We start from the raw sequence: 22027 nt of genomic DNA, 5'->3' as shown, positions 1-22027 counted from the left end.
CAGAGTGTTGGGTGACAACCAGTCTCATGCAGATCCTTCCAACAACACGAAGAGGGCATTCCATGGAAAATAGCTCTAAAGGGCCTTCTCTGAGGGAAGTTAGTTCTGAGTTTCCCTCTAATTCAGAGGGCAAGGGGGCCAGATCATGAGACAGAGCAAAACTTTTGGAATGAGCATCTTAACAGCCGAAGGGACCCAGCCACTCCCTCTGGAGCACTGTGTGTGTGGGGGGGGGCCTTAGGGAGGGAGCCTGGCCTGGCGGGGGCGCTTGGGTGATGGGAGACACATCAGACTGAACAGCCCAAACTCTACCACCTCCTTGCACAGGCTGACGTCTCCAAATCTCAGTTTTCCCGGCTGTAAAATGGGCATAAGGATAGGTAGCTACCTAAGGAGAGATGTTAGGAGTGAGTGTCCGAGACACACAGTGCCTGGTGCAGAGGAGGTTGCCAGTCAGTGTCGGTAGGTTTACTCCTTTTATTACTACTGTTACTTCTGTCGCTACTGTTACTTCTTTCATTACTACTACTACTATGACTTCTTCTCTTACTACCACTATTCCTTTTACTACTGATCTGTCACCACTACTACTACAACCTCTGTTGCTATGACTGCTACTGTTACGATTTCTTCCATCAGTACTACTTCCTTTATCACTACTATTTATCTTTTTCTTGTCCTCCTCCTTCATCTGTTACTGCCATAACTTCTACTACCACTTCTATTACCACTACGTATTTTTACTAATTATACTACTGCTTCTCTCAGTAGTACTTCTAGTACTATTGTGTTTACTGTTCCCTCTTCTGTTACTGCACCTACTGCTTCTACTATGATGTACTTAAAAAAATTGATGCATAGTTGATTTACAGTGTTGTGTCACTACTGTGTACTTTTAATGTTACTACTAGTTATACTTGTACTACTTCTTCTATTACTATTACCACAATAGCTCATCATTGAAGTCAATCCTTTCATTTTATAAATGGGGACACATAGGCTGAGAGAGAGGAAGGAACCTGCCCGAGATGCGAATTTGCTAGGGGCAGAAATGGGACGGAAACCAGACCTCCTGACACGCAGGGCTGTGTTCCTTTCATCCCTCCGTGGGTCAGCAATGCTGGACTCCGTGCTACATGGAGGTTCAGTCATGAACACTGAAGATAGTTAACTAATTAGAGATGAGACTCAAGGGAACACTTACTGGCTCTGTGACTGTCGGGGAATCAGTTAACCCTTCTATGCCTCACTTTCTCACCTGCGAAATGGGGATTATAAAGCGTCTATGTCGTGGGGCCGTTGTCGGGGTCGGGTGAGTCACTATAAGTCTGAAGTGCATATACCAGGGCCTAGCGCCCTCCTAACCGTCGGGAAACTCATGTGTCCTTGTCCTCCAGTCCCAGCCCTCTGCCCGCCATCTCTCTCTTCAGTTCTCTCCCTTCTCTGCAAAAGTAGCGGATAACTCAGCCATTGCCTGGGCAGGTGGCAGAGTGGAGAAGCAGCTGGTGTAGCTCCTTCCTGTGGGCACCGCTGGCTGACAGGTCCAGCCATCTGTCTGTCTCTCCCTCCCTGTCTCCTTCCTTTTCCCCTCTCCCTCTCCCCGCTTCCCTCCTTCTCTCTCCTTTAACCCCCCCACCTTAGTCTCCTGCTTCTTTGCAGGAGTCCGGGTGTGTCTGGGGCTGGGGTGCGGTTTGGGGATGGCATCTTTCCTTTGAATAAACACCACTGGGGGTCCTGAGACCTCTGCCTCAGCAGAGACCAAAAGCATTGGTGCCGGACGCTGCTTGGGTGTAAATCCTCCATCTGACCCTTGCCCGCTCTGTGCCCTTGGGAAAGTGACTTCCCCTCTCTGAGCTGCCGTTTCCACCTCTGTAAAGACCTGAACAGATGAAAAGCTAGTAGTATAGTGCCTGGCGCATCTTAGGTGCTGAGTTGGAGAAAGTCCCGCTTCACGTTGCGTGCGTGCGTGTATGTGAGAGAGAGGGGAAGAGAGAGACCCCGACACAGCAGACTTTCCCTACCCGTTTACCTGTTCTACCTTGCGATGCTGGGAGAGGAGATGTGGCACGTGGGCGGGCTGGGGTTTCTGGAGCAGCTTCTCATGCCCTGAAGGAGCAGGGAGCAGGGTCAGAGCCCTTCTCCTGGCCTCCTCTAGCTCGCTTTCTCTGGAGGCAGACCAGAGAGGCGCCAAGAGCGTCAGGGTGGAGGCAGCAGTGGCCTTTGGGTGCCGGGCCCGACTCCGCGTCTGGCCTTGGGTGACTTTGGACACGGTGAGAAGGGGACCCAGCACCAGGAGCTCATCGTGGCCAAGTATCACGAAACAAGCGTCACAAAACAAGAAAGTGAAGCCCAGGGAGGCCAGTGACTCAAGACCAGTAGTAAGAGTAATGATGACAAGCTGCCGCTTGGGGGCACACACTCTGGAGCCCGTCTGCCTGGGCGCGGGCCCTGCCGGCTTCCTTCCCGGCCGCGGGCTTTCTCTGAACCTCAGTTTCCTGATCTGTGACAATGGCACCTAATCCGCTGGGTCGTGATGAGCGTGGAATAGCGCCTGGCGCTTGGTTAGTGCCCCATAGCCGCTAGCTGTTACAGTTGTTATTTATTGGCGTTATGATCTCACCGAACCTCACGGAATTCCGTTCATTCAACTTGTCTGACTTGGCCTCGCCACGCACACTGTTCCCTTTGACACAGGGTGGGGTTTTCTGGCAGCAGGCTCGGACATGTTTATGAGTGCGCATGACCTTTCTCTGGGGCCAACACCAGGGAGAGGATGGACAGGAAGTGGGAATGGGCAGAGGGAAAGCTGAATGACTCTGGAGGTCCCCCAAGCCGCCTCGACTCTCTGGGGGCTCAGGAGGTGTCCCCTGTGGTGGAGAAAGGGCCAGGCCTTTACACCCCACCTCTCTCAGCCATGGGCTGCTCCCAGGAGGCTGGAGCTTGGGGGGACAGTGCTCTGCAGCTGAGGCAGACCCCCAAGAGCCAGGAGCCAGAGAAAGCCAATTCCTCCCCGAGGTGGATCTGGGCAGCACAGTTGTGGGTCCGCGGGGCCTGTGCTGCTTGGACTTGTAGGTTTCCATGATCTGCTGATCACCTAATATGGGGCTTCTCCTGAGTTCTCCCAAGGCAGACCCAGAGCAGAGAGCACCGCAGCTGGAAGAGGTCCCGCAGCCTTCTCATCAGCTCCCCTTTATTTTCCGATGGGGCCTCCGAGGTGCGGGGATGGGAGTTGCCTAAACCAAGTTCCCTGAGCTGGGATTAGAAGCCAGTGAAACGGAAGACCTGGATTTTAAACTTAATTTGATTTTAAATAATACATATTTCATAGCCACATGTGGCGAGTGGCTGCTGTATCAGACAGTGCCCGTAGCCCTAGCAGAAGGCATCCTGTTAATCTCACAAGAGAGCCCTTAATGTCATTACCACAGGCTGTGAAGAAGGCAGACACACGAGGGTTTTGAGAACTCTCTTCCCTTCCCGCACTGAGACCAGTTTTCTGCCCGTCTTCTTAGTCTCTCTTAACATCCTTTGTTTGATTTCAGTCCACTGGAAGGGCTTTGTTTGCAGATCGTGAAGATTGCTAACTCTGCTTTGCTCATCTCTGCTTCTGCCGCTTGCAGATATCTAATTTTCTTACCTGCGGACTAGTGATCTCTTATATTCCATTCATAAGGCATCCATGCAACCTTACCCCTCAGGTGCCCTGATTTACACGGGGACCTGGCAATTCAGCTCCTCAGGGGTCCACACTTGGGTTTCTGCCGTGCCTTCCCCCACCTCATTTCTGCGATTACGCATCATCATTCTCCCTCTACATAATCTCCTCTTCCCGCCTGGACGCGCTGGCTGCCTCTTCAGCCATCCGCAGGGATGATGCCCGGTGCCTTGCGGCAGCGGTGATTTTGCTGTATGTACCAGTAATGATCAGAAAGTGGCAACCTGCTACTCATTGTTAGAAAGTGTCATGGAGCCTTAAGTCTCTGGTTCTGCTCGTGAAGATGAAGATGTAGTTCTAGGTAACAGATGGCCTGCAACCCACCCGTTGGAATTCCATCAAGGTTGGGTCAGTTTCTGGGCAATGCTTCTTAGCTAATTTAGATTCTGAGACCTCTTTTTCCTCCTTCCCTCCTTCCCTCTCTCCCTCCCTTCCCCCCTTCCCCCCTTCCCCCCCCCACTCTGTTTCTCTTTCTCTCTCTCTCTAAACTATTACTGACTGTGAAAAGGCTACTGTGTACCTTATAAATAAAACCAGTAAGATAAAGGCACTCATTACTTCATAAATTGTAAGGGTCTCGCTTACCTTCCTACAAATCCCGACTTTCTGGATTCCCATTCAAAGGTGAATTTCTTTAGCTGTAATTGATTTAAAGGAATAGCTTTCATTGTTCTGTAAATTAAAGATTCTTGATCTGATTATTAGTAACCATAGCTGCTGCCTTTAACGAGTATTCATAAAGGATTCCACGTCAGAATAAACACCACTTCTTCCTTTTAATCCTCAAAACCACCCTGTGAGTAGGTATTAACATTATGCCCGTTTTACAGATGAAAAGGGAAAATTGAGGAAATGACTCGTTTCAAGCCACACAGTAGGAAAATCAGGGTTTGAACCCAGGTTTGACTGCACAGCTCATGCACTTGACCCCTGGCCACCCAGTAACCTGTCACCTAGTGAGGGGAGAGCTGGAAACCTCTGCAGGAGGGCTCCTAGTAGATTGCTGTTGTTTTTGACTGTCTGGCAGTCTTTCCCGCCCTTTTTTTGGTAACGCATCTTGTCTTAGGCCAGGCTCCCTGAAAGCAAACCCCGAGAGGGGATTTGGGTACAAATGAGTTGTTAAGAAAGTGTTCCCAGGAGACCCTGGAAGGCAGTGGGGAAGTAGCAAGTACCAAGCAAGTAAGGTCCCAGCCTCGCCTGATCCTGTGGGTGCCCTGGGGTGTAAATTGCACTTTACACCCTTGAGGTAAGAGAGCTGGGTTTTCCTACCCCTCCCACCCCAGCTAAGGGTCGTCGTGGGAGACGGAAATTCCCAGGCGCTCTCAGCTTTCTGAGCCTACAGGTGACCAACAATCCAAGGACTGTCCTTTGAAGAAGGTTGCAGGTGGGAGGTGGAAGCAGCCATGCTGGGCAAGGGGAAAAGAGAAATGGCGGAAGGGACTCAGGGAATCTGGGTGGAGCAGACGGTGGATGTGGCCACTACACCCTCAACTCTCCATTAAGGAAATGTCCCTTTTGCATTCCTGTTGGACCAGTCAGTCAAGATCAGGGTTTCTCAACCTTGACACTACTGGTATTTGGGGAGGGGGGTTCTTTGCTGTAGGGGGCTGTCCTGTGCATTGTAGGTTATTTAGCAGATCCCTAGGGTGACAGCCCATGGATGCCTCGGAATGTCTCCAGACAGTGTCAGATGTCTCGGGGGGGACGGGGGTGGGTGGGTGTGCAAAATCCACTGGTCAGGATGGTCTGCCATCCCCTGGCTGAGGATGCACATTGGACCCTGACTCTCCCTCCTAGGAGTTTTGCTGGATGAAACAAGAGCATGTGTGTTTGGGGTTGATTAATCAAGAATGCCGTGTCCTGAAGAGACTGGGCCTGGCTTCTTTCTTGCTACCTAGATGCTCATAGATGCCCTGGTTTCTGGCTTTTTGAGGGCTCTTTCTTTCCTCCCAGTTTTTCTCTGACTTTATGAGTCACCCCACATCCTTTAATATATTTCTTCTCTGATGAAGTTAACCTGAATCAGTTTCTGTAGCTTCTGATGAAAGACTCTTGATGGACGCAGTGATGAAGCGGTTAAATTTTATGACGTGATAACACTGAACCAAGACATAGAAAGGGTCCGTAGACTCAGAATGGGGTAGAAGACTCTGCTAGACAAGATCACTTCTCCTTGTTTCTAAACCTCCACTTTTTCCCTCTTTCAAACCTTCGCATAGATCTGTTTCACAGTTTCCTGTCATTCCAGCGTTTCTCGGGTTCGTTAACTGGAAGCGTCAGCAGTCCCCTTGAGGAGAGCCTCTTTCTTTACTTCGCTGGGCGTTGGCTACAGAACAATCTATTGCTTCAGGAGAGATCGTCTTCCTAGGAGACATAGACCTGGAATTTTCTCCCAGGATTTGTCTCTTCCATGCCTCAGATAAAGTTCGTCCTCTCCAAAAAAGAGGGTGTTCTTTGTTTCTTGCATGGGACCTAGGAACCTGCATTTTAAACAGTCGCCTCTGTTAATCCTGGTTCAGGGGGTTAGGAGACCACATTCTGAAAAACACTGCTCCGGACAGCTCTTTGAGGACCGATGACAGCTTTTTTTTAAATATAAAATGTTTTTTATTAAAAAAGGTTTTTTAAATTTGTTATACAAATTTTAAAAGTTACTTTACATTTAGTTAGTACAAAATATTGGCCACATTCCTTGTGTTTTACAATACATCCTTGAGTGGCTCTTACACCTAATAGTTTGTACCTCCTACTCTCCCACCCCTGTATTGCCCCTCCCCCCTCCCCACTAGTATCCATAGTTTGTTCTCTATAACAGATGACAGCTTTTAAATGATCTTCTTGGGCTAGAGCTTTGGCCTCAGTCTAATAAATGGGATTAACTGGGATGGTTGACAAGTCCAGGACTTGAATCCGAATCTTCAGTTATATCAGTAGAAAATGCAGGACATGTGGCTGAGCTGCAGTTGATGTAAAAAAAAATAAAAAGGAAAAGAAATCACTTTGTGCTTTTATTCAGTGGTAGGTACTGAGAAAGCTAAGGCAGCTTGAGGCTTCCTTAAGAGAAATATTGTTTCTAAAGTGAGGGAAGTGATAATCCTATACTTAATATAGTGTGCAGACGATACAGAGACTGTCTTTAGTTCTAGATGCCACACATTATATGGATACACTGGAGTGGGAAGGGAAGCTAACATTTATTATTAAGCACCTACTATATGCCAAGTACACATTTTTCTCATTCACTAGCGTATTTTGTCTCCACGCATGCCGCCAGTGATCCTGTGATATGTAGATTATACCCATTTTACAGGTAAGCATAATTGAGTCTGCCAGAAAGGGGAAGTAACTTGCCCACTGATTTTCTCCTTCTGTATAGAATACCTTGGCATCTCTCTTGCCATCAGTACCTCTAGCCTGGGACGGCTACATGCTACAAGATACTCACTATAACTATAGTAAGTTGTCAAGATGCCCCATCACCAGCCACGTTGTATTGGAAGATAGTCCTTCGTAGCCTGGGAACCAAGCCACACGGCTTCCAAGTTCAACATTTCTTCCTGGAACTCTTCCAGCACAGCGTTGGGATGACTTACTGTTTGCTTTGGGTCTCTGGTATGTGCCTGGTGTAATATTTACCAACTAGTCGGCTCTGTGGACACAGCAGGTCGTGAGACTGTCTGTGTTTGCTCCACTGGGCTTCCTGGCTGGGCCTGTTTCCATGGTAACGGCCTTTCCTCTCAGCAGCCTTGAGGGGAGGTATAAAAGAGCACACTGTTAGGCGTTGCTCTCTGGGGACTGATGGGGTCGCAGTTTTCTCCTGGATCCTTAACGAGGAAAGTGGGTTAGGTCCTGCTCTTAAGCATCCGGCTGTATTTTCCTGTGCCCTGAAAACTATCTTCTCAGCTTTGTGTTCTACATCGGCCAGGGAGGTTTGATGATGTGATTGGGTGATGAGAAAGGATTTCCCTCCGGAGGACCGGAATTGGATCGTGTGTCCTTTCACAGTGCAGTCATCTGAAGTTCACCTGCCAGGGATTTTCTCTTCTCCTGAATAGCTCTCCCAAGTTTCCCTTCTCTGCTTTCTTCAGATCTAAGCATTCCTGATTTAGGAAACCGTAATGGCCCCCAGAGAGCCCTCCCAGACCACAGCTTTCCCCCTCCGGTCTACACCCGCGCACGGTGTTTCTAAACCCTCAGTGTATTGAATCGCTGCTCTGCTGCAAACCTCTGGGGACTCCCTTTTGCTACTAGATGAGCCCCGACCCCTTTATGATGGCATTGGATGCCCTCATGCTCGAATGAGCCCAGCGCTGTCCAGGGGAGCTACAAGGCAAGCTGCCTTTGCCATCTCGAATTTTCTAGTAGCCACATTAAAATAGTAAAAATAAGCAGGCAAAATTAATTTCCGTAATACATTTTATTTATTTAACTCAGTACATCCCAAATAGTATAATTCAACAGGCAAACAATATAAAAATATTAATGAGGTCTTTTGCTTTCTCTGTTTCCACCGAATCTTCAAAATCTGCTCTGGATTTTACACGCAGCACATCTCAATTTGGACCAGTCACACTTCAGGTTCTCAGCAACTACTGGCACCAAGTCTAGTGCCCCTGCCTCCCCCGCCAGTCTCCCTGTGGTCCACCTTCCCAATTTCCTCACATTTCCCAGGCCCCCAGGCCCCCCCAGACTTTTGCCATCCTGTGAACTTGTCGTGCCCTTGACCTTCTGTGCCTTTGCACCTGCCCTTTCCTGTTGATAAGCATCCCCCTCTGTACTTGAACTTCTATTCATCTTTTAAACCCAGATCCCATGGTTTCTAATGTCATTCCCTGCAAGCCTCTTCTCTCCTCCCTGTTGTCTTTTTTTCCCTCCACTTTGAGTGTTTCTCAAATGTAGCCCTGGCTGTGTTGTATTGTGATTACTCACTTAGAGGTCTTCACTGTGGGAACCAGTCCTGAAGGGACAAAGGCATGCCTTGGCCACTTCTGTGGCTCCCAGGACGTGTTCATAGCAGGCAGTGAGCACATCGTTGAGATTCTGCAGCTCCTCTTCTCGTGCGTGCAGGACCCCGCTCCGCTCCAAACTCTTGTCGCCCCTCGACTTGGGATGTGTGAGTGGCAAAGTGTGAACCTCGCTGAGCATTCCAGGCCTTTTACATGCCGTTTCTCTCTTTCGATCTGAATTCTCATCAACTTCCTGTATCAGACAACATACCACTCAGATGAATGTTATCCCACCTGAACAGCACGGGGAAGATAAATAGGCTGATTTAAAAAACGTACGCAGATCCCCCCTCGTTCCCCCAAATAAAGTGCAACATATGCACATATGTCAAAAGGTAAAAAAGTAAATCCTGCTGTTTGGGATCCTCCAATCTACCTTTCCCCCCTGCCAGCTATACCGCTTAGCTGTTGTAAAATCAAGGAGAGGGGTTGTATTAGAAAAATGGAGTCAGTGAATTAAAGAAGTGCTTGAGTCTGCCTTCTGAGCCACGTGCCCGGTGACTCACTGTGCCGGTGACAGTGCGTCATGTCCCTGGGATGGATGTCATCGTACAGGTGAAAGAGCCCAGATGTAAACTCGGACAGACCTGGATTCCGTCCTGGTTGAGGCACTTCCTAGCTGTGTGAACTTGGGTCGGTAAGAGCCTCTCAGGCCCTCAGTGTTCTCACCTGTAAAGTGGGCTAGTAGTGGTCCTGCCCCTCAGGATGTTCAGCGACTTCACTGAGACCCTGTGTATCTGAGATGCAGATGCCGGACCCTAGAGGTGTGGTATCTCCTTTGGCATCATTAGGAAAATCAGTCGTCCTTGACCTCGAGTGATCTGGGTGTAGCTTTCCGTAGCTTTAAGACTTTTCTGGGACGTAGTTCAGGAATTTTTTTAGGATTGAGATTCCCTGGCTTCGTTAGCCCTGTTTGTAGCAGATTTTGCGTTTGGTGACCCCTAGTGGTTGGATGAGGTAGTTGTCAAAACTGAGTGCGAACCCTCAGATTTGTTCTTGTCTCCCCGCTATTTTCCCCAACCGCCCCTCCATCCCTTTGTCTGCCACCTTCCTTTGTTCCTCCATCTCTGTGGAGTCAGGCAGCATCTTTCCTGCAACACTCCTCAGCAGTCAAACCGAACTGGTCCATCCCATCCCCTCTTCAACAGGAGGGCACTGCCAGGAGGACCGGAGCTAAGGTTTCGATGCCGGGAGACGGAACGTCCCCTCTGCCTGGAGCCCTGCGATCATCCTCTCTGCCGGGCAAGGTCGTTCTTCGTACATCGCCACTCACATCCCCCAGCTGCGTGCGTCACCCCTGCTCTGCCCCGGCCAGGCCGGGCACTTGCTCCTCTGGGGTTTCCAGACATTTCTTATTTCTCTTTATTTTAGCTCTTCATTCGTCTTCTCATTTAGTTGAAACTATTTACTGAAAATCCAGTATCTACCAGGCCCTCATTACATGGAACTGTAGAAATATATTCACATGCCCGTGTCTGCCATTAAACAGCGAGACGCCCCTCCCCCCACTTTCTTTCTCTTTTATGTTGTAGGCGCCAGCATACAGTGGGCACACAGCACGTTCTAGATTACAATTTATTTTTTAATACTCTTGTTCAGTTTTAGACCCAAGAGTCATGAATACAGAGAATGTCAGTTCCCTTGGCACCTGAGATGGGTAATATTTTCGTCCAGTTGGAACTGGCCTTCAGATTATCCCCCAGCTGATATGTATTTCACCAGTAATCAGAATGGACACAAATCTATGGCTTGTTCAACTTAAGACAGCATAGCAAAGTAAGTAACTGGATAATTGGAGGGAAAGGAACATGTATTTTCGGGGAGTGTAAAGCCCAGGGGAATAGGAGGTTATAGTAGGTGCTTGGACCACTTCACTTCCCTACTTAAAAAAAAAAGTTAGGCTCCCCTATGCTAAATGTAGTGATTTCCAGGTTTTTTGACTATGCCCCAGCTGTGAAAAACCCTGAAAAGCCCCAGTGCATGGATGCTACTTAGACATTTATGTGCCCTACTTCAGGAATGTGTTATTTTTATTGAAGAGCATACAGAAAGAGAAATTGAAAAATAATGAGAAAAAGTGAACATAAGTAGGCGTCTACTGCTTGTCTCTGTCTCCATCCCCCTGGGCATCCAGAGCCTTCTGTCACCTGGGCCCTTCGCTCTGACGCAGACTGTCTTCTGGAGTCTCCATCAGGTTGACTCACACCCCCTGTCCCATCTCCCTGCCCTGATTCATGCCATTCCACCCTCCCGAACCCTCCTTCCCCTCTCCTCCTTGCCCAGTCAAAATCTACCACCTTTGGAGGTCTGGCTCTAGATCCTTCCATCTCAGAAAATCTCTGGGAAACGGAGACCCGAGAGAGTAGGTTACTGTTCAGGTTGGAGTGCGGTGGAATGGGGTGGACCCAGGTATCCCAACTGCTTCTTCACTCATTCACGCGACAGGTATTTACCTAAGACTTGCACCGTGCCCGGCACAGAACCTGGCTCCATTCTGGTCTAGGGAATTCTCAGAGGTTGGCGAGGTGGGCTTCATTGCCCTTGAAGTATTTGGAGGCTGAAAAGATATTTGAATCAAGTATGAAGTCAGTTGGATTTCATGGCATGGTCTGACTGGGTAAGCTTGGTCTCTGAAACCAGAGGAGTCTTGATTTAAATTTTGCCCAGACAGCTGACTTTCTGTATGATTTTAGTCAAGACTTACCTTCCTGAGCCTCAGTTTCTTCCTCTGTAAATTAGGGCCCAAACGACAAACTTTCTATATGGTTTTAGGCGAGACTTACCTTTCTGAGCCTCAGTTTCTTCATCTGTTAATTGGGGCATCTAGTGTCTACCTCATAGGACCACTGTGAGGATTAAAGGAGGTGATGAAAGTGGGATGACAGACTTGCCCCTGTTTGCCTGGGACTTTCCTGATTTTAGCCCTGAAAGTCCTTCATCCTAGAAACCCAGTCAGTCCAGGAAATGGTCGGTCACCTTAAATGTAGGAAGGCTGCCTGGAGAGGCCCTATCACATAGCAGGTGCCCCATAAAGGCTGTTTCCATCTCCTGCTTCTCTGTTTAGGCTTCTGTTTTCTTGGACCCTTGATTCTTCTTTCTTCCCTCTGTCTTCTTGTAGGATGTTTGACTTGATCCTGGCTAAGAGGGTAACTCCTCAGGGCTGAAGGTTTGTCTTTTCCTGGGAATTGTGCATCTTACTAGGTGACTTTTTATTTAAGTCTAAAGGAATGAATTTATAATGACAAAATTTTAGACACAGCAAGGGGACTGTGGAAAACCTCTGAGACAGAGACTTACCCCTTTCATTAATTCTGTGAGGTTTATTGCATGCTTGCTATGTGCAAGGCTCTGGGATGGGACCAGGGATCCTGCAGGGAGCAAATAGAGCCAGCCCATCTTCCTGCGGGCAGACTGGCGAGTGCCAGTTTCTGGTCCCCTTGTGTGTGTGGAGCCCTAGCACGTCATCATGAACTCTTTTTTATTTTTTTTAAATTAATTAACTTATTTAGGCTGCACCAGTTCTTAGTTGTGGCGTGCGTGTGGGATCTAGTTCCCTGACCAGGGCTCGAACCCAGGCCCCCTGCATTGGGAGCTTGGATTCTTACCCACTTACCACCAGGGAAGTCCCTATCATGAATTCTTAACAAAAGCCCTGGAATTATTCGTCCTTAAATGGAGTATCTCTGAGGGGTGTTAAATGGAGTATCACCAAAGTGGAGTAATCTCTGAGTGGTGTTAAAAATGCCCTTTTCTCAAGATGCTTCTCAGAACTAAAAGCACATGGGGAACATGATGAAGGGACTAAAAGGCATGCCCAGAATTTAGTAGGGTTGCCAGACCATGACACAGATGTCCCCCAGGCCACCTGGGAGACTTCAGAAACCTTCTGGGGACGTTGTGTCCCACTTGTTGTGCAGAGGGGGCGAGCCGTGGCCTTGGTCAGCATTCCTGCTGGGTGCCTCGAGGAGGCCTCCGTCCCCATCTGATGCATGGTGGTTAGAAGTGTACCAGGGCACCGCTGGAGAATCTCCGCGACTCGCTGAAGAGGCCGAGCTGCAGGCACACATCGGCCTGAGCACTGAGCAAACTCTGGTTTGGTTTTGGCCGCAGAGATTAGAAAAGGAATGGTCAGTGAACACTCCCCTTGGGCAGATGGCCCTCCCTCTTTGGGGGTGGAACGTTGTCAGTAATTGTAAATGGTCTAAAACTTGAGGACCTAAGTATAAATCTAGAGGAGTGTGTGTGTGTGTGTGCGTGCGTGCGTGCGTGCAGCTACGGGGAATTCCGTCCTGGCTCCACCAATGCATAACACGAATCTTGGGTAAGATACTTAGTACCTGGATTTCTCCATCCGTAAGTTGGGAATAACTTGTGGCTTTGTTTTGAAGACCGAACTATCTTACTTCATGATTGGACAACTGACATTTCAGTATCTCATAATTCGAGTGCATCTTCCAAGCAACGGTGTTGTCTTAGTGTGATAGGGCTGCTGCAACAAACTGAGTGGCTTAAACCACAGAAAAGTGTTCTCTCCCTGTTCAGGAGGGTAAAGTCCTAGATCAAGGTGTTGGCAGGCCTTCCTCCCTCTGGAGGCTGGAGGGCGGATCTGTTCCAGGTGAGTCTCCCAGCTCCTGATAGCTCCTGGGCTTGTAGCAGCGTTAAGTCCAGTCTTCACATGGTGTTCTCCCTGTGTACACGTCTGTCTCCTCACACGGTGGTCTTTTGCTGTGGACACCAGTCATATTGGATCAGGGGCCCCCCCGGACTTCATTGTGACCTCATGTTAACTGATTCCATCTGCAGTGACCCTGTTTCCAAATAAGGTCACCTTCTGAGGTCCAGGGGGTTAGGATTTCAATATAGGAATTCGGGGAGCACACGATTCCACCCCTAACAAGTCTTACTGTCATAATTGGCAGTATTTTTCCTTTTAAATTAATGATTCATCTTATCAGTGATGACACGTTAGGATCAGTGAAATATACTGAATTAATATATATGAGCATTTGGTACAACACCTGCCATGTGGCAAACACTTGACTAATGATAGTGATTCTTATGGTCACAACAGTGAATACGTTCTTTGTCCTTTAGTTTTATTATCTGTAAAATTGGGACAAGAGTATCTGCTTGGCAGAATTCTCATCACGCTTAAATGAGGCATTATGTACGCCTGTGCCCACGTGTGTCCCTGTATTTAACTGACACGTAGCCCGTGTCCTTGCCTTTCTTTTTTACTGTGTCTGCTGCTAGGGTCAGATTCAGGGTTTGATCCTGGCTTCCTTACCCACTGGTTGTGACCGTGGGAAAGTTCTTGGCTCCTTGGTGCCTTAGTTCCCTTATTTTCCCACCACTAAGATGGGGTTTTCAGAGTCCCTGTGTCATGTGTTGTGAAGATTGGCTGAGACAATGTGTACAGGCCTTGTCGAGGAGCGTGGCACAGAGTAAGTGCTTCACACATGCTGGGTCACCAGTAATTATCACTGTTATTCGTATTTTACTATCATATCGTCTCCAAATCCCTGTGCTCTTCTCAGTGCCTAAAAGTGTTATATGTAAGCAGCATAGAAGGCAAATGGTGGAGGAAAATATTATTAAGGACGAGGCATTCAGGGATGGCTTCCTGGAGGAGGAGAGACTCCAGCTGCTGTTTCCTGGAGAAACCGGAAGGACGTGGCTGGCCTCCTCTCTGCTACTAGGGTCCCTGGTGCCCAATTGCTGCGGCAGGAAGGGGCCCTGGTTGGTCTAACACTTAACTTTATTCCGCTCCCTGGGACTCAGGACCTCCCTGTGCCATTGCCAGGGCCTCCGTCTCCCTCTCTGCCCCAGACCTCGGTTCATATTGGTCCCACTCAGCTCTCCTGCCTGTGTTTGTTTAGTCACAGGTCAGAATTTTTCCTCATGCAGCCAGCTCGGTCTGGGAAACAGACAGCTCGTGGCACCGGCAGGGACCACAGGGGCAGCAAAAGCTGCTCAGCAAGCAGGTCGCATTTTCACTTGCTGGCCAAGCATCTGGGCCAGCGATAGCTGCGTCAGCGTCCTTCTTAACCCGCTCCCGTCCCGAGCCGGGGTCCTGCTCAGCGGCCCCTCCCTCCTCCTTTCCTTCCCCCATCTCCACCTTTACTCCCTTTCTCGTCTCTCTCCCCCTTCCTTCCTCCCTTCCTCCCTCCCTCCCATCCCCACTTGGGCACATGCTGATTTGGCCAGCTCTTTTTGGCAATAAGCATCCACTTATTGGAGGCAGGTGTGGGCTCTAGGTGTCCCCTCGCCACCTCGCCTCTGGGTGGTGTATCCTGTCCCCGCCGAGCTGTGCCACACACGCACCTGTTACTGAGCAGGTGGCCACGGGAACAGCCCCACACTGTCCTGTGGGCTCAGGAACGGGCAGCCTGCGGTGCTTTTATTTTGTATTTCTTAAATTTAATTTTTATTTTATATTGGGGTATAGTTGATTTACAATGCTGTGTTAGTTTCAGATGTATAGCAAAGTGGTTCAGTTATACATATACATATATCCATTCTTTGTCAGAGTCTTTATCCACATAGGTCATTACAGAGTATTGAGTGGAGTTCCCTATGCTATACAGTAGGTCCTTGTTAATTATCTTTTTTTTTTTTTTTTTTTTTTTTTTTTTTTGCGGTACGCGGGCCTCTCACTGCTGTGGCCTCTCCCGTTGCGGAGCACAGCCTCTGGACGCGCAGGCTCAGCGGCCATGGCTCACAGGCCCAGCCGCTCCGCGGCATGTGGGATCCTCCCGGACCGGGCACGAACCCGTGTCCCCTGCATCGGCAGGCAGACTCTCAACCACTGTGCCACCAGGGAAGCCCAGTTATCTATTTTATATATAGTAGTGTGTGTATGTTAATCCCAACCTCCTGATTTACCGCCCACCCCCCTTCCCGTTTGGTAACCATAAGTTGTTTTCGAAGTCTGTGAGTCTGTTTCTGTTTTGTAAATAAGTTCATGGCCAAAAAGCACATGAAGAGATGCTCAGCATCAATAATTATTAGAGAAATGCAAATGAAAGCTACAGTGAGGTTCCACCTCACCCCAGTCAGAAGTGCCATCGTCAGAAAGTTTGCAAACAATAAATGTTAGAGGCGGTGTGGAGAAAAGGGAGCCCCCTGCACTGCTGGTGGGAATGGAAATTGGTGCAGCCACCATGGAGAGTCGTTTGGAGATTCTTCAAAACTGAACATAGAGCTGCCATGTGATCCAGCAATCCCTCTCCTGGCATGTATCTGGAGAAAACCATAATTCGAAAAGACACACGCACCCCAGTGTTCACTGCAGCACTGTGTACGATAGCCAGGTCATGGGAGCAACCTAGATGCCCATCGACAGATGAATGGAGAAAGAAGAAGTAGTACATATGTACAGTGGAATATTACTCAGCTATAAAAAGGAATGAAACAGTGTCACCCGCAGCAACGTGGATGGACCTAGGGATGATCCTTCTAAGTGAAGTAAGTCAGAGAAGAACAAATGTCACATGATCTCACTTCTATGTAGAATCTAAAAAGATGATACAAATGAACTTATTTACAAAACAGAAACAGACCCATGGTGCTTTTAGAAGCTTCAACAAGCCCTTTGTCTGAAAGGAGTTAGTGAGACAGCAGCTAAGCTTTCTAATCAGGTCAGGCGATAGGCGAGAAAGCCAGAAGATGAAGGTGGGAGGGGAGACAGGACCCCTGGGATTCCAGACACGAGATGCCATTCGGCTTGGCGGGTGCTCGTCCTGCGCTGACCAGCATGGAGTGTCTGTATCGTCGTATTTCCAGCCTCACACATACCCTGAACTTCACTCATTCAATCAGGGAAAAATTATTTCTAACGCCTCATCTGCTAATTAATGACCCTCTAGAGCAGATTTAGACAGGTTTGAAATGCTTGAGGTGACGGCTTCTGGAGTTTGGACCCCCCCCCCCCGATGAGAGTCCACTAGACACTACCCCCCACCACTTCCATGTGGATTCCTGATTAGGGAATTTCCAGTGTTAGTGAACTGCCCCTCGGGTGTAGACTAAAGGTAACTGTACGCTTACATATCTTTGCCTACGGGGCTGTCTGTGTGTCAGTGTTTCTAACTAGCGCTATGAAATAAATGATAATATTCACCCCATCCTTGTTGTTTATGTGGCATTGTAACCTTGTTGTTTATGGGGCATTGTAACCACAAACTCAGGTTGGCAAGAAATAATCACGTTTCCCCTCTGCATCTCTTTCCTCCCCTCCCCTCCCCTCCCCTCTGCATCTCTTCCCTCCCCTCCCCTCTGCATCTCTTCCCTCCCCTCCCCTCTGCATCTCTTCCCTCCCCTCCGCATCTCTGCCCTCCCCTCCCCTCTGCATCTCTTCCCTCCCCTCCCCACCCCTCCCCTATTAATTACGGTCCAGACTTTATTCCCATGTCATCAGTTGCCACACCAGTGCCCCCTTCTGTTCTAGGATCCCATCCAGGACCCCACGCAGCACTCAGCAGTGTGTCTCTTCTGAGCTGTGGTTCTCGTCTTTCCTTATTTTTCATGACTGACGGTTTTGAAGAGTACTGGTCCCATCTTTTGTCGGATTTCCCTCTATTTGGGTCTGATCTTTCTCATGGTGAGATCGGGGTCCCATGGCGGCAGCCAGAGTGACCCCCCTCCTGAGTCACCCTTGAGCGTGTGGAGTTCAGGTTTGCTAGGTCTCTGTTCCACGCCCCCCCCTTCCCATACCCCTAGTCTGGGCGCACGTCACTAGGTGGAGTCTGTGCTTACCCAAGGCGGATGGTTAAGCTCTGCCTGCAGGGTGAAATATCTACTTCTTCTTTTTTAAAAATGTTTATTTTATATTGGAGGATTGTTGATTGACAATGTTGTGTTAGTTTCAGGTGTACAGCACAGTGATGCAGTTATCTGAAATATCTACTTCTGTTATTTGAAATTATTCCATAAATGGAGACTTATCTCTTCTTCCCATTTATTCATTCATTCAGTCGTTTATATCAGTATGGATGCATTGACTCAGATATCTTACACTTTGAGTTGTAACCCAGTATTATGCTAGGGATACTTTTTGGTCCCAGTGCTCCCAGTTTTGACCACTGGGATCTCTTTCAGATTGGTTCCTGCTCTAGTTTCCTGTGGCTGTTATAGCAAATTACCATAAACTTTATGGCTTAAAGCAACCCAGACTTATTATCTTATAGTCCTAGAAGTCAGAAGTCTAAAATGGGGCTGACTGGGCTAAAATCAGGGTGTCGGCTGGGCTGCGATGCTTCCTGGGGGCTCTGGGAGAGAATTCCTAGCCTTGCCTTGTAGAGCCCTGGAGCGGCCCCCATTCTTTGGCTGACGGGCCCCTTGCACCCTCAAAGCCAGCAATCACAGCTCTCTGACCTCTGCTTCCATCTCTGCCTGTCACCCTCCCACGTCCTCTCTCACTTGTGGTTGCACTGAGCCCACCAGGACAGTCCCCCAGCCTTGGTCTGCTCAGGCTGTCATATCACAGTGCCCTGGACTGGGTGACTGAAACAACAGGCGTTTATCTCCCACAGTTCTGGAGGCTGGAAATCTGGATCAAGGCACCAGCTGAATTCGGTGCCTGGTGAGGGCCGCTGTGTGTCCTCGTGCGGCAGGGACAGAGATAATGTGAGCTTTCTCCTGGTGTCTCTTGTTTTTCAAAATAAATTTATCTTATTTTTGACTGCGTGGGGTCTTTGTTGCTGCGCGTGGGCTTTCTCTAGTTGTGGCGAGTGGGCTTAGTTGCTCCACGGCATGTGGCATCTTCCCGGACCAGGGATCAAACCCGTGTCCCCTGCATTGGCAGGCGGATTCTTAACCACTGCGCCACCAGGGAAGCCCTCTCCTGGCGTCTCTTATAGGCATTGATCCTAACACATTAGGGCTGTGCCCTCTCCCTTCTTAATTACCTCCTTATAGGCTCTTTCTCCAAATACAGTCACACTGTACCCAGCGTGCAGGGAAAAGACTAATTGTGTTAGTTAAGAAGGGCCAGGCTAGGCAGCCGCCACAAGTAAGCCTGGAAATCCCCATTGTTTAACGCAGCAAAGATGGGAAGTCGGTCGGGTGGTCCTCTCCCAGCTTGTGGACTTGCCATCTGGAAGATGGGGCCCTGAAGGTGAAGGGAGAGACAGGTGGGGGAGACTGCTGACCTTGTAGAGGAGCACACGGGCATTTGACCATTAAAATCTTTGCTGCACCTGGTAACTCGGGCAAGAGCTGGTAAGAGATGACAGTGGAAACCAGACTCAGGCGTGTCTGTCGGACTTCAGAGAGAAAGGTTCAGGGATCCCCTGCATCAGGTCACTTGGGGCACTTGATAGAAACACATTTTACCTGGTCCCACCTCAGAGCTGCCGAATTATTAGATTGAACCTTATGAAACAGCCATTTGTGAACTGACTTACGGTTCAATCTAAGTAGTGTCTCTTGGAGGTGGGAGCTTTGTAAGCAAGCTCCCCAGGTAATTCTGATGTTCACTGAAGCTGGACACCCACTGTCCCGAAGCCTGAGTCCCAGGCACCACGTGGCAGCAGCCTTCACGTGAGGGGGCGTTGATGAGCTCGAGAAAACCGAGGAATTGGGAGCAGGGACCCTGACCCTGAGTAGCCGAGGGCCATTTCTCCATCAGCTTGCTGCTTCCTGGGACACTTTAACATTTCACAGCGAGAGCTTTGTCCTTTGAAGCATCATTTTTAAATGTCCATTTGGCCTTTGGATTAACCCAGGTCATGGGACTGGGCACTTTCACTGCCATTGGTCACTTCCTCCGTTAAGGAAAAAAAAATATGTTGGCATAAAGACAAACATATTAACATCCTGTAGTGAAATATTTTCTTCACCCTAAAAATTCATTTTTTCTTAAAAGAGAATTAAAATGTGTTCAAGGTCCCCTAGAAGTATTGCCGCTTATGCCTAATGGGTAAGTTGGCCTTGTAGAAATGTACCTGGGAGGGAAGGGTGGCTCATCAGCTCCTGGTTACCATCTGATTTCCTGCTGGGGTGATCCGCTAACCTCTAACACGTGGGTGGAGAATCTCGCGGGGTTTCTGGGGGGAAGCGTGAGAAAATGCCCCACGTCACCCAGCTGAGCCTCCGACAGAGTTAAACCGCCTTTATAAAGCGATTGTTTGGCTGGATGCTGAGGGGTTACAGACCTTCAGAGACCTTGTTGGCAGGCCAGGTACCACTTCCCCTCGAGACATCTTTGAAATGCAAACTTGTTCTCTCGGCACGCCCACTGCATCTCAGCCTTCAAGATGAATGCTTCAGACTGGCAGCAGACCCACTTGAGTTTGGTGTCCGGCTTGCCGACAGATTAGTTCTATCGATCGCTGGCTGGCTGTTTGCCTTTGGGGCCGTCTCTCCCTTGTTGATTCCCATTTGCTTTCTCCAGCCGTCACGGCGCTGGCCGCAGCTCTACCTTGAAATAAACCAGCACCCATCAGCACGCTGGCGTGTGAGGGGAGACTGTTTTCATAAGGAGCTGCCAGAGTAGGGCTTGGGGGCTGAGGCTGGAATTCCAAATCCCTTTCCTCTCTGATGGGTTTCCGGGATGCCTTCAGGGAAGAGCCCTGATGTGTCAGTAGGACAAGCGGGTATCCCAGCTGGTGGGGCAGGAAGGGCATGTGGTAGAGGGAACCCACAGCTGCCCTAGGAGAATCTGCTGGACACGTGGATCTGATGTGGCCCCTGATGCATGAGTGTGGCTCTGCTTTGGCAGAGTCCTCTGCGTGTCTCCGTGTTCTCATCTGCAAGGTGATAGTAAGATGGGGGCCGGTATTTATTGAACTCTTCAGTTGCACCAGGCACTGCTCTAAATGCTGTGCAAGTTTTACGCTTTTAATCCTCTCAGCAGCAGCAGCAGCAGCAGCAGCAGCTGCTGAGGCTTAGAGGGGTGAAGTTACTCAGCCAAGATCAAGAGGAGGGGTCAACCCCAGGTTCAAGGCTAAGCCCAACTTTGAGGTTGTGCTACCTCAGAGTGGCCACTAGGGGTCGCTCAGACCTCGGTATCTTGAGATGGTAGATTTCACCATTTGAGCTGGTGGCCATTCACATTTTCCCAGGTGTAGTGGAAAGTTCTAGTTACAATATCTGCAGCATAGTGTAGTGGCGACGCGCACAAATGTTGTAGCCAGCCGGGCTGCCTGCGTTTTAATCCTGTTCTGCTACTGACCAGCTGTGTGACCTTGGGTCAGTAACTCGACCTCTCTGTGCTTTGCTTTCATCATCTGCAAAAGGTGACTAATCCTAATAATAGTGACCTCGTAGGGTTATTACAGGGGTTACAGGAATTAGTGCTTGTAAACGTTTTGAGCAGTGCCTTGCACATAGAACGTATGATGTGTTTGTTAAAATATTTAATTATCCCTCATAATTAAACTTGAAACTCCAGGAACTGGAGCTAGGAGTTGTCGATGTCTCATGTTAGCTTAGACTGGTGGGTTTTTGTGGCCTTGTAACCTTGAGTGCAGAGGCTATGATTTTAATACCAAGTGGAATAACTAGGTGTTGTGAAAGAAGGTGGGGGGAATCTGCATCCCGTGACCCTTTGCGTCTCGTTTTACTTAACAATTAACAAGAACAAATGAATGAATGAAAATTAAAACATAGGGTATACTTTCTGTTAATGAGAATTTTCTCATTTTGAAGCAGAATGTAGTGCCTTAATTTCCTTCTCGTGAAAAGCTGCTCCCGCTTGGCAGGGGGCTCTTGATGGACTTATCACGATGGGTCCTTCAGGGTGGCAGCCAGCTCCTTCGGGGAGGGGCTCAAGGGGCTGATGGGTGCAAGCCTGGGAGGAAGCGTTCGTTCCTACTCAAGCCTGAAAAACAAAAATCAGAGCTGGAGTCCGGGAAAATTGCACCGGTGACGTGGAGAAGATTGGGTGAAGTCCCCTTAGGAGCCAGTCAGCAAAAGAAAGCTGAGACGTGCCTTCGAGGGCTTTGAAAACTCCCCCCAGGCCAGAAAGATGTTTCTGGCAAAATTGAGTCAGATCAGCCCGAGCCTTTTCCCGAGAATGGTTATTTGCGAGGTAGTGCGCCAGTCTTCCTTTCTTTGGCTGCACACCCTTCCCGGTGGCTCCCAGCCCCGCTCGCTCTGGGACACCTGGAGCTGGCCCCTGCTGGCCATCCCCACCTCCCCGTCACCCCGCGATCTCGGCACTCCTCTTCCTGCTCTGCTTGTGCCCGTGGCTGGCCCAGACGCTGCCAGGCTTGCGAGAGCTCGTGGGGGACGCTAGGGTTCCACTGGGTGACTGAGCCCAGCTCATTTTAATAATGGAAAAGCAAAACCAGGTGGGACAGGG

At 49.2% G+C, this 22027-nt stretch overlaps 1 long non-coding RNA gene across 1 annotated transcript in view; it reads left to right on the top strand.

Annotated features, from left to right (window-relative positions):
• Positions 1–287: 287 nt before the first annotated feature.
• Positions 288–22027, top strand: part of LOC137232696 (uncharacterized) — a 688080-nt gene continuing 666340 nt past the window's right edge. Inside the window, exon 1 of the long non-coding RNA XR_010947151.1 lies at positions 288–462. This is a non-coding gene — a long non-coding RNA (uncharacterized lncRNA). The remainder of the gene's footprint in view (positions 463–22027) is intronic.

This window comes from Pseudorca crassidens, chromosome 10 (assembly GCF_039906515.1).
Source record: "Pseudorca crassidens isolate mPseCra1 chromosome 10, mPseCra1.hap1, whole genome shotgun sequence".
In the NCBI taxonomy this organism is placed as follows: domain Eukaryota; kingdom Metazoa; phylum Chordata; class Mammalia; order Artiodactyla; family Delphinidae; genus Pseudorca; species Pseudorca crassidens.
The sequence above is the reverse complement of the archived record's forward strand: the minus strand, read 5'-3'. Positions and strand labels throughout refer to the sequence as shown.